We start from the raw sequence: 14260 nt of genomic DNA, 5'->3' as shown, positions 1-14260 counted from the left end.
TCATAGTATTGACCATCTTTGGCCGCCCAATCCTATTGTAGTATGACGATTTTTATTTTCATCATTGCATTTAGTATGTGTGTGCTCTTGGCTTTCTCTTTTGGGGTTGGTTATTTGGGTGGCTTTTACTTATGACTCTTCATATTTTCCCCTTAACTTTTTCATAATTTTGCTCTATTTTTCTAGTCTAGTTTTTACTTTGTCTTTGTTTGTTTTTTTTTCTTTTTCTTTTGTTTGTTTCTTTTAGGTACCACAAGTGTAATTTTAGCTCCTATATTGCTCCATCTTTTTCATTATTTGATTCCATTTTTGTTATTTTTAGGTAGCATTAGTACTGATAAAATGCCTACAGAGACTGAGGAGGAGTTACCAACCCCTACACCCGAGCCCAGTATCTCTGAGGAGGGCAACTTCCATTCCCAATACCAAGTATTGGGGACAATTGGGCAAGGGGGCAACGCCAAAGTCCTCCTGGCCCACCACCGGCTCACAGGAACCCCGGTGGCTGTCAAAGTTCTGCGAAAGGACAAGCAGTGGTTCCAGCCAGCCATGATGGAAGCAAACATAATGAGAAAGATCAACCACCCCAACATAGTGTCTCTCATACAAGTTATTGAAAAGGAAACGAGAATATACCTCATAATGGAGCTGGTGGAAGGCCAAGAACTCTACCAGTACATCAGAGAGTCAGGGCACATAGAGGAGGATGAGGCCCGGCAAATATTTGAACAGATATTGTCAGCAGTGAGCTACTGCCATGGAAAGGGGATTGTTCACCGAGACCTCAAACTGGACAATATAATGATTGATAAAAACAAAAAGGTCAAAGTCATCGACTTTGGGCTTAGCACCCAATTTCAACCTGGAAAAATGCTAAACCACCACTGCGGCACGTACTCTTTTGGTTCCCCTGAACTCCTCCTTGGCCATCGGTATGACGGGCCGAAGAATGATATGTGGATTATAGGAGTGGTCTTGTACTGTATGGTAGTGGGAAAGCTCCCATTTGATTCAGTGATCATCCAAGAACTGCAGAGACAAGTAGTGGCAGGGGTATATCCTGCTCCCTGTGGGGTTTCAAAAGAACTGGAGGACCTCCTTAGTAAATTACTGAGGGTAAATCCCAACTTTAGACCAACAGCAAGAAAGGCGATGAAACACCCTTGGTTCAAAGAACACTGGAACGGATTGATAGGTCCCTATGAAGAAATGCTTCCCCTCACACCAGACCCGGCCATTTTGGATGCCATGAAAAGCATTGGATTCCAAGCCTCTGTAGTAAAACACTCTTTAAAACAAAGAAAATATAATGAGGAAATGGCAACTTATTTCTTTCTACAAAAGCAGGCTCTCCAGGGGGATGGCTGCACAGCCCAGGCACAGCAAGTGAGTCCCGTTGTAGCCCCATTTCCTAGCCTTGATCCTGCTGCTGCTTTTAGATTAGAACCAAAGAGGAGTGGAAGCCTGCCAGTCCTTGGCACCTTGCGGGTGTCATCCTCCCATGGTCACGTATCTCACTATGGCCAGAATGCTCATCCAAAAGGAGGCAAAAGATCCACTGTGGCTGGTCGTCTCAGGCCTCTACCGATGACACCTACACAGGACCACTATCACAAATGTGCCGTGAGTGTCCCATGCATTCAAACAACAAGCATCTTCACTGAGAAGAGTAGCAATAAGGAAATCAAAGAAGACAACCCACTCTCCCACAGAGCCCCATTAGAGGATAAGCCCATCCCCAGCAGGGTCCGGCACAGAGGTTTTAAGGGGTGGACCAGGAATATAGCAAATGCCCTGATAAAGCTGTGTTGCTGCATGCCAAGGAGAAAGAAACCTCGCCTGGGGCAGAACAGAATCTCCCCCCAGAAATGAGCCACAGGGAGAGTCCAGAGAACAAGCAGCAGGCATAGCCCAGGTACCTTTGTGCTTTGTCCTTTTCAGTTTGCTCTATGCTGGTCCTTCCTCTGTCTCTGGTTTCCATTTTCCCCACAATTCTTACCTTGTATCTGCTCTAAGTTCTTTATGAGGTTTCCCCAACACCAAGCCTTCTCCCTCTTCTTGATTTCTCCTCTTCCCAGCAGGGACCCAATAGGATTGATGAGTTCCACACTCTACAGAGTTTTCTAGTTGGCCCATCCCTTCAGATGGACTCCAGCTCCCCCTTAGGCCAATAGCTCCCACAAGGTGAGGACAAGAGGTTCATGGGCTCATGGACTCCTCCAGGGGCTACTGATCTTTTCACATGTGGTCATCAATCACAAGTGCTGCAGAACAGAGTCTTATGTTTTCAAATATAACATCCCATTCCATTAAGCCTCAAAACTAATTAACAAGGTTTTTCATTGAATAAGTATCAACAACCTAATTTGTGGGTTATAGTTGATGGTCAGAATCCTGCATGCATGCATATTGTTTTGCATACTGGTTTTTTTTGTTCCTAAGACCTAGTGATCTATTGAATTTTATAGGTAGTAGTTCTAAATGGTTTCTTTCAAAGACCTCAACTGAGAAGTAGAAAAAAGAAGTTATAATATAGTAAGGCAAATCAAAGCCCCAAATGGTAAGCTAAGAATTCTACCTCACTGTCTTTTTTGCTTGGAATAAATTGTCTTGTCTCTTTCACAGTGTCATCTGGAAATTCTTTCATGTCCTCAGTATAAACAGTAGGTGATTTCAGACACATGGCAATGGAAAAGACAACAGCAGAAACTACAGCAGCAACAGGAGTAGCAACAATAGCAGAAGCAGCATTAGGCACAGCAGCAGCAGGAGGAGGAGAACGAGGAGGGTAGGAGGAGGAGGAGGAAGAGGAAGAGAGGAGGAGAAAGAAGAGGAGGAGGAGGAAGAGAAGGAAGAGGAGGAGAAAGAGGAGGATGAACAGCAGGGGGAAGATTTTGATTCCCTGTCCCCGTGAGAATTGCTGATGACTACTTCTGGACACAGATATCATGCTGAGAACTGTTTATCAAAATGATTTAACAGAATATTAATTTTCATAGAAGACATGTCAATGTTCCTGAGGGCATGCAGCCCTGGAAAAGAGAGCCAGATGGCTGAGGCAAGCAGTGTGGAATGTTCTTACTGAGGAAGACCTTCTCAAAGCTGATGATGTAATAGGCATGAAGGAGCATTTCATGGGAGTCACGGTCCCATGCCCCTGTGTCAGGGCACACAGAGCTCCTAGCCTTGCATCCTGCGTGAGAGGGGACCTGGAATATTCCCTGATCCCCACAGGGTCCTGGATTGCTTGGTTCCCCCTCAATCATGGTCCTCCCTGTGCCCCATGGGGTCCGCAGCTTCTACGGGCTGAATTTATATCAGTGATTAACTGGAGCTGGACCACAACCACACCACAGGCAAGCCCTGGGCACTGAGGACATTAAGAGCAGCAGACAACATCTCCTCCGCTGCTTCTGACTCTGCTCCACAAGCCTATGTAGATGTTCCTGAGGTAGGTTCATCAGAGACATCCTATGCCATGGCATGGAGGCTCCCAAGAACTTCTACGATCAATATGAGCCACACAAGAGCCCACAGTCCATCCTGGGAGAACATTAAAGTATCTGGAATTATCAGGGACCCTAAGGTAGGTTCGTCAGGATATGGAGCTGATGTATGGTGGGATGCTTGGAGGATACAGCCTAAGGCAACGTAGAGGAAAGTGTGTTATGAGAGCTAAGACAGAGCAACCACACAGTCTGAGAACAAGTTTGCTTAAGTGAAATTTGGCCGTCCTTGAACTCTCTGTTCTTCCAGGGTAGGATGGCCTATGGGGCCCAGGACAGAGCGACCATGCCAGAATTACAATGGTCTGTAATAGAGATGGAGAAGGTGTCAGGATGGGACTTGGGCAGTGGATGGAGCTCTATGACTGCAAAGCCTGCCTAGGCTCCAAAAACCCAGAGCTGGCTGCTGCAGGAAGTCCTAGATCACAACTCTGCAGTTCCTCTTCCCAGGTCTTGCTTTTAACTACTGGACCCAACACAAAGCCTCCCTTGCAGGCTTACCAGAGCATGAAAATGAAATGGCCACCTCCTGTAACAAGAAACACTTCTAGAAGAGGAAGGAGACATCAATACATTCACAAAATCTTCAACTCGAAATCTGTCTTGCCAATAAGTGTGCAGGGATAAAGGTAAAGCAGATATTGAGGGACCAACCAATCAATGACTGACACAAAGTGAGATCTGTCTCATGTGACAGACACAACCTCTGACGCTATTTATGATATTCTTTCTGATTTACTTGCAGACAGAAAAGTAGCACACCTGTCTCCAGAGGCTTCACTCAGCAGCTGAAAGCCACAGCCAATCCTCAGATGGAGCTTGGGAAGTCTTGTGGAAGAGTGGGGGGAGAGTGACAAGGAAACTGGTTGGGTTAAAACACTACAAGAAGTCCCCTACCGTCAGATACCTTGGACCATGGAGTATGCTAGAGCCTGTGCAACCAACTCCAGAGCCGGGTTAGCTATCTGCCGTTGGTCTCCATGTGGGTCATCTGACAAGTAGATCCAGGACTGTCTCAGTCTGTGTTGCCTGCCATTGGATCTGTTCCCCATACCCGGACTGCCTGATTGTAAATCTGTGGGGCAGAATGTGCTCGGGCCACCTGGGACTAGATGTCCCAGGGTGGTGTGGTACCCAGGGTGTCTCCCCTTGTCCAAAGAGAAGGGAGAGCATTATGGTAGAAAGGATTTGTAAGGTGGGACTGGGAAGGGAAGAGGGAGAGTGACTGGGATCAGGATGTAACCTGAATAAAGAAGAAATTATTGGAAGTAAAAAAGTTAGCCTGGAAAATGGAAAGATTGATAAGTGGCTAAGAGCACTGAATGCTCTTCCAGAGGTCCTGCGTTCAAATCCCAGCAAACACATGGAGGCTCACAAATGTCTCTAATGACATCTGATGCCCTCTCTCGTCTTTCTAAATACAGCTACCCTGTACGTATGTATAACGAATGATTGAATGAATGAATGAATGAATGAATAAATAAATAAATAAATAAATAAATTTTACCCTGTCTTAGTTATCAGGCAATGAATAAAATGTCGAGATTATGTTCAAACCCATGTCATGGATTGCCTGGATCTTTTAGATCTTCAGGAAACATCTCAAGGAAGAACAAGAGAGGCTGGAGAAGAATGGGGAAAGGTTTGATCCCTGAAGTTCCTCAGTGTCCACTAGCACAGCACTTGTCCTTGGGAGATGACATCTTTCACTCTTCCTGACTGTTGCACCAATCAGAATTACAAGCTCTGTGGATGAACCTGTAAAAGAGGACAGTTGCTCTTGGGCCAATATGGAGGTTCCTGACCTCTCAGCAAGCTCACTGCTGACTTTTGAGGTCTCTGGAGGGTGAGCAAAATGAAGACACACAGAGTAGCCTCAGGTTGAGTCAGCCAGGCCCAGGGGGCTCAGTGGTGTCTCTCAGATTCCCAGGCCCTCCCTGAGATTGAACACACTACACAGTGTAAGAGGATTAGGGGATAACCAGGAAATGCAGTTGCTCAGGTGTCTGGCTCTGTAGGAGGGAAGTAAATCACAGTGGGAAGCTTCAGGACAGTCAGGTGACCTGAGCCCTCCACAGAGTCTAAGTCCAGACTCACAGACATTCATCTGTCCACAAGTCTCCTAAACACAGGCCTTGACTGACCTGCAGTCCCGAGTATGTTATTATACAGTGTCGCTTAGAGAGAGGACATACTTTCCAATTAGGCCTTTTCTGTGTCACACTGAGACTGGGTTTATGGTACAGCTGATGCAGATGGGGACTGGCCACAAGTGGCAGTCTATCGCAGATCATGAAATAAATAAATAAATAAATAAATAAATAAATAAATAAATAAATAAATAAATACCCACTTATCTCACTGCCTGCAATCCTCATTGTCACCACAAGGGAGCGCTGCTTTGACCTTCTCAGAAAGAAAAGCTGACTTCCCTCAGGGAAATGGATGGATGGATGGATGGATGGATAGATAGACAGAGAAGTGATTTGACTTAATCAGTTTCTTCCAGTCCTACTTTTCTGAGCTAAACACCTCGGACATGTCTGCTGCAATTGCTTGTTCTTCATTTCTGCTTTCTTCGGCTGTTCATTCAAGGCAGCCCCCCTTAGAATCTGCTCATCTCAATAAAGGCACATCTGTGGAATGTATAGCTTCTCAGTTAGGAGCTGAGGCATTCTTGGAAGGACTTCCCAAAATCCCCTCTGGGGCAGTTGCCAGTGTTCTCTACTTCAGACAGCAGCTGCATGAAGCAAACACACACCCGTCTGAACATTCCAGCTTGGGTGCACGTCACAGTGCACCTGCCCCAGGGTCCCTGCCAGTTGCACATGCCACAGGGCCACTACTACAAGATCCCTTCCCCAGGACTCCTGCCCCATTGCATCTCCCCCAGGATCCCTGCTCTGTTGTAACTGAACCTGGGTCCCTGCCCTGTTGTTCCTGGCTCACGTTTCCTACTCAGTTTTACCTGCCCCAACGACCCTGTCCCACTGCACCAGCCTCAGGGATCCTGTCCCATTGTGCCCACCATGCTGCACCTTCCTGAGAGTACCTACTAACTGTCCCGAGGTGGCATTTTTCAAAATCTAATTCAAAGATCTTGCCAGTCAGAACCCATTGTCTTTGGTAACACCAAGTAGATATTAGCAGGGCTTCCTCACCTACACTTAATCAATCCCTTCTCTCAGTTGTCCATGTGGAAGCAAAGAAACTAGCAGCAGAACATGGAGTAGTCACCCAGGATATCAGCACCCCTAGAATTCTCATGAGATGGGCTGCTGTGACTGTGACACAGGGGTGGCAGGCAGGCTTTGACACTGAACAAGCCCAGAGTGCTGACCCTGCTCACATGTGTGCCAGCACCGTAGCCTAACTCTAGATGTCCTAAACTCTGAGAGGAGGAAGGAGATCTTCCTACATAGAAGCTGTGCTCTGAATCTGTGCTGGCCAAGGTCAAGCCAGAGTGTTTGAACATGCCAGTTCCAGCCCCTGAGGGTTCTCTGCCTGCCTGGTGTTTTGTTGTGCTTTACGTCTGGCACGGTGAAGATGTGGTCCATACTAGGAATATCTTTGAAGGCAGCTGCCCTGGGTTCCCATGCTAAAATTCAATTAGGGACTGACAGGGACCTAAATAACAACAAGACAGTGCCAAGACCATGAGTTCCAAAATCAAGAGCAAATGGGGCCTTGATGGTATCCTGTGCTGATCTGACAGGAGTCAGCACACACAATTCTCCTGCACATCCAATGCCCCTTGGAAAAATCCTCTGTCAAGGGTAAGTGATGCCTCATGAGAATGAACTGTCAGCATAGGACAAGACACTTGGGACTACTGTCCTGAACTCACCAGTCTCAGAAGAATGGACTTTGAAAAGTTTTCAGAACACAGGATAGGGCTGTGTAAGCAAGTGCAGGTAATCCTTGGGAAACACATAGTTCCTGAGGAGGTTCTGAGAGCTGTTGGATCCAATCCTGGAAAAGGCAGCATTGTGTTCAGGGGGTAAGAAAGCAGGAGCCTGCTGCTGTTTTCACAGTATTGCATGGGAACAGTAACAATGCCCTTTGGAGCAGGATGTCCTAGCACTCTCAGATCAAGAAGACAGCCTAGAGCCTATTAGGCCCATATCCCAAGAGAATACCGGTCATGTGTGAAGCTTCTATAGCCAGGAAGCTGGAGCAGGGAACATTGACATTGTCTCAGTTAGGGGTTTACTGCTGAGAACAGACACACCATGACCAATGCAGCTCTTATGAGGACAACATTAATGGACACAGGATTGCAGGTTCAGAGACTCAGACCAGTATCATCAAGCTGGGAGCATGGCAGCATCCAGGCAGTCATGGTGCCAGAGTAAGTGAGAGGTCTACATGTTGATGTGAAGGCTGCTTGGGGAAGATTGGCTTGCATGTGGATAGGAAAAGGGTTTTAAAGCCCATGCCCACAGTGACACACCTACTTTAACAAGACCACGCCTCCTAATATTGCCACTCCCTGAGCTAAGCATATACAAACCATCATAGACATCTTGCAGGAGGGTGGTACTGTTCTATCAGAGAGAAGCCTCTGCTCCCGTTAATATACTGAGGTCAACCCTGGATAGGGCCCAGAGCCCTCCACACATCCTGGGACTCAGGGAGGCATCCTATGAAAGAGCTTTTTCCTAGAAGGACACATGGGTGTTAAGGCCTCCCTTCCAGCCAGGCTATAGGGAGTCTCCAATGCTAAACTCTGTCTCTTTGCAGAAGTGAAACAATAAAAATTCACCATTCACAGTACAGTGAGTAGCAAAAATGGTGAAAGGTGTAAATAGAACCAATTAGTACCTGAGCATGAGGATTGGTTTTATATGAAATGTGGGTGGGTGCAGTGCAGTATCCTCCTGCATGTACCTACATGTTCAGTAACTACCCTGTTCGATGCTGCTTTACACAGAACCATCTGGAATCCATTCACTGAGGGACTCCATCCCTGGACTGGAAGCTACAGGTGGGACATTTGTATCCAGGTCTCCCAGCCCTGGGACAGGGATGCATGGATAAAGTGGAGAGAAGCAGACTGGAATGGTGCAGAGGTTATCCTGCCAACAACCCCAAGCCCCCAGCTGCTTGACAATGTAGAATAGCGAGCAGTTTCCCAGACAGCCTCACTCCCCATAGACAGACTTCTTCCAGTCCCTCCTTATGCCAAGGGAAAGAAAATCAAAAAAAGCAGGAGCACGGAAAGAAAAATTGCACTACTCCCAGGAGCCAAGGACAAGCCCCCTCCCATCCTCTGATCTGACCCCATAACCATCCACAGCCAAGTCCTGGGCTCATCTCTAGAGGCACATGGACCCAGGCAGATGAGCCCTTGAATCACAATCGGCTCCTCAAAAGCATCCTATGGGTGTCAGTCCTGAGTCCATGAATCGGAGGTGCTCTGCACAGCTATTCAGAGAAGCCTTCTCTTGATCACTGTCAAAGATCTCTGTGTTGGATGTCAGAGGAGAGTGTCCACCCAGTATCAGTCCTGGGACTGTGGCCCTCTAATATGTTAGCCCATGTGAACCTCCCCACAGAGCGCCACCTCTCCTTGTGCAACTCCTCCTTGATCGCCTTCTATAGGAAGATATTTAGAGTCCCTTGCACGAGGCAGGGAAAATGGCACACAGCTGAGGGTGGTAGACAAAGCTGGGAACACATCAAATATTGAGTTGGTGTGAGGCTCCCTAAGCCATGCTTGGGCCGGTCTGTGCCAGCGATCCCATAAGTCCCTTTGATTCTCCCCATGTACACAGCAAGAACCAATTGCCAGGCCTACCCTCTGCCCAGAGCAAAGGGAGATTGGGACTTGGATTCCAACCTTGGCCATTATTGTAATACCTGACCTTGTAACCCTTGCTCCCTTTGGGGCTCAACAGTCCCCCTCAAATGTAGACAACAATGTCTAGATGGTGTTCACAGCTTTTCTTGCCTGAAACTGTGCTTTGTTTGATACTACAAACCAGGAAGTAGGGACTTGAACTTGAGATCACTGACTCAGGCTAGGGAGGACTCCAGGGCACCTGAGCTCAGCTGCAAAGGCAGAAGCTGAACCACAGTGAGCAGAGGTGGCACATTTTGCTGTTTCTTTCCTTTTCTGCTCTCAGGTCTTTCAATGAACTCCACAGATGAGGATCTTTCCTCCCAGGCTGTTGTCTGCAGCCATGAGGGTCCTCTCCAGGGGATTCAAAACCCCAGAAGAGTCTTCAGAAGGAAAGCGCTACACACTGCTCTGCCCCCAGCACTCTGAAAAACAGAGACCCTTTCTGGGCTTGGGCCAGTCAGTGCTCAATAGTTAGCTTCTGGCTGCACTGGCTGCTCACAAATAACTCAGCTGCCTGGGTCCTGTGGCCTGGCTGTCACAGACTGTGATTGAGAATTTATTTCAACTGTGTCAGCACAGCCACTCTGTTCCTTCTGGTCCCAAGTTGCACAGAGCTCCTTGTTCTCATACACGCCTGTTCCATCACTGGACCTTAATATTTAAAGTGAGCCCTACACTCAGGATGGACTTGGTTTTCTATACATCATGCCAACCTCTGTGTGAGAGGAAGTGTCTGCATGTGTATGCATACCCCCTTATGTGCCTAGGTGTCCATGCATACCACTACCCCATGTCCTGTCAGAGGCCATCCTCTGACAGGTCCTCACGCCTGCATGTCAGACTACCTGTCTTCAAGCCCCAACCCCTCCCCACTCCACAGATGCTGAGCTTGTGGGCTTTGCTGATGCATCCAACATTGATGGGGGTTTTGGGGATTCAAACTCAAGTCCTCACCCTTGGGAGGCAAGTGCTCTGCCTATCCCTGCAGCTTTGTCTCAGGTGTCTGATGATAACCTAGAGCCTTTCTGAGGATTTATGAGAACAGTGTCATCTTGATGGGTCAGTTTAGAAACACAGCTTTGCCTTTTTCATTTTTTAAAATCTGTACCATCAGTTTGAGGCTAATCATTCAGAATTCAAAGAAAAAGTGACACAGCGAGCATAGACATGAGGACTTTAAAGCAGGAGGCACAGCAAATATTCAAAACAGAGAACTGAGGAGAGGTAAACATCTTACAGGCTTTGATTTCTAAAAGCCTAAAGTCTCTCCATAGCCCACAGAAGCCAGAGCCTTGAAGCGCTTCCCAACCATGTCATGACAGGTCCTATTGTGACCTCATGAGGAGCGACTGTGAGGAGGTCCAGCCAACAGATGTTAAGCTGTAGCCAGGCCTGGATTTCTTTGGGTGCTTTGAGAGGAGGTGTGGAGTGGAGCCCTCTGCGACTTGGTTGTATCTAGTGAGCTGTGTGTGGTTGTATCGGATTTTACTGTACTGTGTATATGTGTATGTGTCTATGTGTGTAGGATGATGTGTGTTGACAGATTTGCTTGTGTGTGACTGTGTGTACACTTTCGCCCGTGTTTGTCAGTATATGTAGGAGTGTGTGAGTTTACAGGTTTGTTTGTGTGTATGTGTTTGTATGTGTGTACGTTTTCTTGTGCATGTGTGTGTCCCTGTGTGTATGTTTGTGTGTGTCTGTGATGTGCGTTTTTATTGGTGTGCTTGTGTGTAAGTATGTGTGTACCTGTTCATATGTGATTGGGTTTTGTGTGAATCTGGGTGTTTGTAAGAGTTTGTCTGTGTGAGTATAAGTACACTTTTGTGTATTTCTGTGTGTGCTTCTGTGTGTGCCTATGTGTGTGTGTGTGTGTGTGTGTGTGTGTGTGTGTGTGTGTGTGTACACACGTTCCCATCCCCTTTTGCCCCTTCTTGTATCTATATTACCTTCACCTCAGTGCAAGAGAGTGTAGAGGCCAGAAGTCAGCCCGGGCTCCTGTTCCTAAGTTAGGTCATCAACCTCATTTTCAAGACAGGATCTCTCACTGGCCTGCAGCTGCCCAAGTACCTGTGTTGGCTGACCAGTGGCTCCCAGGATTTTGATATGCCAACCCCATAATATCAGGTTAAAGGCCTACGTAGACGGCTGCCTGCTCATTTATGGTTTGATTTTTTTTTTCTGTGTTTAAGAGATAGAATTAGGCCATATATTCTCAAGACCACTGGCTATTTCCTTATTGTGGTTTTGATCTTTCTTTCTTTCTTTCTTTCTTTCTTTCTTTCTTTCTTTCTTTCTTTCTTTCTTTCTTTCTTATGGATTGCTGGTTTCATTTTTTGGTGGTGGTTTTTATGTTCTCACATGCTATATTATTGCTTTGATCATATACATTTGTGCAGTCGGATGATTCACTCTATCTCCATTTTCAATGTCCTGCGGTTTCATCCTTTTACATTATTCCTGTTTCTCTATTGAGTACAAGCAATCATTGGCTTAGTCTTTATACAAATTTGCCCTTTGTGACACTTTGACTCTTCGGCCTTTGTTTAAGGTTTACTGTTCACTGATATTTAACAGCCTTATTCCTTGTGGTTGGTTAATTTTAATTTTCAGTATTTTGCTCTGGAGAGTTGTGGATTTTTGTGGATCACTAGGTCCTGAAATTCAATGGAGTTTCCCTTAAGTGGTGGCTTTTTACATTTCTTTGTTTTGTCTTATACTAATTGTTTCTCCTCTCGTTTCTTTCATCTGACCTTTTTCTTCAAACTACATCCATTCACAGTATTGATTTGGCTGCCCAATCCTATTGTAGTATGACGATTTTTATTTTCATCATTGCATTTAGTATGTGTGTGCTCTTGGCTTTCTCTTTTGGGGTTGGTTATTTGGGTGGCTTTTACTTATGATTCTTCATATTTTCCCCCTTTTCATAATTTTATTCTATTTTTCTAGTCTAGTCTTTTCTTTATTTTTATTTTTTTTCTTTTTGTTTTGTTTGTTTCTTTTAGGTTCCACATGTGTAATTTTAGTTCCTGAATTGCTCCATCTTTTTCATTATTTGATTCCATTTTTTTTTTATTTTTAGGTAGCATTAGTACTGATAAAATGCCTACAGAGATTGAGAAGGAGTTAGCCCCTCCTACGCCCGATCCCAGTATCTCTCAGGAGGGAACCTTTCATTCCCAATATAAAGTACTGAAGACTATTGGAAAAGGAAGCCATGCCAAGGTCCTCCTGGCCCACCACCAGCTCACAGGAACCCCAGTGGCGGTCAAAGTTCTCCGAAAGAACAAGCAGTGGTTCCGGCCAGCCATGACAGAAGCAAACATAATGAGAAAGATCAACCACCCCAACATTGTTTCTCTCTTACAAGTCATTGAAAACAAAACTAGAATATACCTCATAATGGAGCTGGTGGAAGGCCAACAACTCCACCAGTACATCAGAGAGTCAGGGCACATAGAGGAGGATGAGGCCCGGCAAATATTTGAACAGAGATTGTCAGCAGTGAGCTACTGCCATGGAAAGGGGATTGTTCACCGAGACCTGAAAGTGGACAATATAATGATCGATAAAAACAAAAAGGTCAAAGTCATCGACTTTCGCCTTAGCACCGAAACACAACCTGGACATATGCTAAACCAGCACTGCGGTGCGTACTCTTTTGGTTCCCCGGAACTCTTCCTTGGACTTCTGTATGACGGGATGAAGAATGACATGTGGACAATAGGAGTGGTCTTGTATTATATGGTAGTGGGAAAGCTCCCATTTGATTCTGTGATCATCCAAGAATTACAAATACAAGTTGTTGCAGGCGTGTATCCTGCCCCCTGTGGGGTTTCAGAAGAACTGAAGAACCTTCTTAGTCAATTACTAACAGTAAATCCAATGTATAGACCAACAGCCAGCCAGGTGATGAAACACGCCTGGTTCAAAGAACACGGGAAGGGGTTCACAGGTCGTTGTGAAGAACTGCTTCCCCTCAGGCCAGACCCTGAAATTTTGGGTGCGATGAAATGCATGGGATTTCAAGCCTCTGTAATAAAATACTCCCTAATAAAAAGAAAATATAATGAGGAAATGGCAACTTATTACTTCCTACAACAGCAGGCCCTCCCGGGGTATGGCTGCACAGCCCAGGCACAGCAAGTGCGTCCCATTGCAGCCCCATTTCCTAGCCTTAATCCTGCAGGTGCTTTTAGATTACAAAGAAAGAGGAGTGGAAGCCTGCCAGTCCTTGGCACCTTGCAGGTGTCATTCTCCCACGGTCAAGTATCTCAGTATGGCCAGAAGGCTCATCCAAAAGGAGGAAGAAGGTCAACTGTGCCTGGTCCTCTCAGGGCACTACCACTATCACAAATGTGCCATGAGTGTCCCATGCATTCAAACAACAAGCCTCTTCAGTGAGAAGAGTAGCAACAAGGAAATAAAAGAAGATAATCTACTCTCCCACAGAGCCCCATTAGAGGATAAGCCCATCTCCAGCAGGGTCCGGCACAGAGGTTTTAAGGTGTGGACCATGAATATAGCAAATGCCCTGATTAATCTTTGTTGCTGCTTGCCAAGGAGAAAGAAACCTCGCCTGGGGCAGAACAGCATCTCACCCGAGAAATGAGCCACAGGGAGAGTCCAGAGAACAAGCAGCAGGCATAGCCCAGGTACCTTTGTGCTTTGTCCTTTCCAGTTTGCTCTATGCTCCTCCTTCCTCTTGTCTCTGGTTTCCATTTTCCCCACAATTCTTACCTTGTATCTTCTCTAAGTTCTTTATGAGGTTTCCCCAACACCAAGCCTCCTGCCTCTTCTTGATTTCTCCTCTTCCCAGCAGGGACCCAATAGGATTGATGAGTTCCCCACTCTACAGAATTGTCTTGTTGACCCATCCCTTCAGATGGACTCCATCCCCCCCTTAGGC

The 14260-nt window shown here is 46.3% G+C and overlaps 2 pseudogenes across 1 annotated transcript; both read left to right on the top strand.

Moving 5' to 3' along the window:
- Nucleotides 1-342: 342 nt before the first annotated feature.
- On the top strand, nt 343-4973 carry LOC148007166 (sperm motility kinase Y pseudogene; annotated as a pseudogene). The gene is made up of 3 exons (XR_015654592.1): nt 343-1915; nt 2626-4135; nt 4252-4973. The product of XR_015654592.1 is annotated as a sperm motility kinase Y pseudogene (transcript).
- Nucleotides 4974-12453: 7480 nt separating this feature from the next.
- On the top strand, nt 12454-13963 carry LOC148007165 (sperm motility kinase Y pseudogene; annotated as a pseudogene).
- The last annotated feature ends 297 nt before the right edge of the window (nt 13964-14260 follow it).

This window comes from Rattus norvegicus, chromosome 1 (assembly GCF_021556685.1).
Source record: "Rattus norvegicus strain SHRSP/BbbUtx chromosome 1, alternate assembly SHRSP_T2T, whole genome shotgun sequence".
Taxonomy (NCBI): Eukaryota; Metazoa; Chordata; class Mammalia; order Rodentia; family Muridae; genus Rattus; species Rattus norvegicus.
The sequence above is the reverse complement of the archived record's forward strand: the minus strand, read 5'-3'. Positions and strand labels throughout refer to the sequence as shown.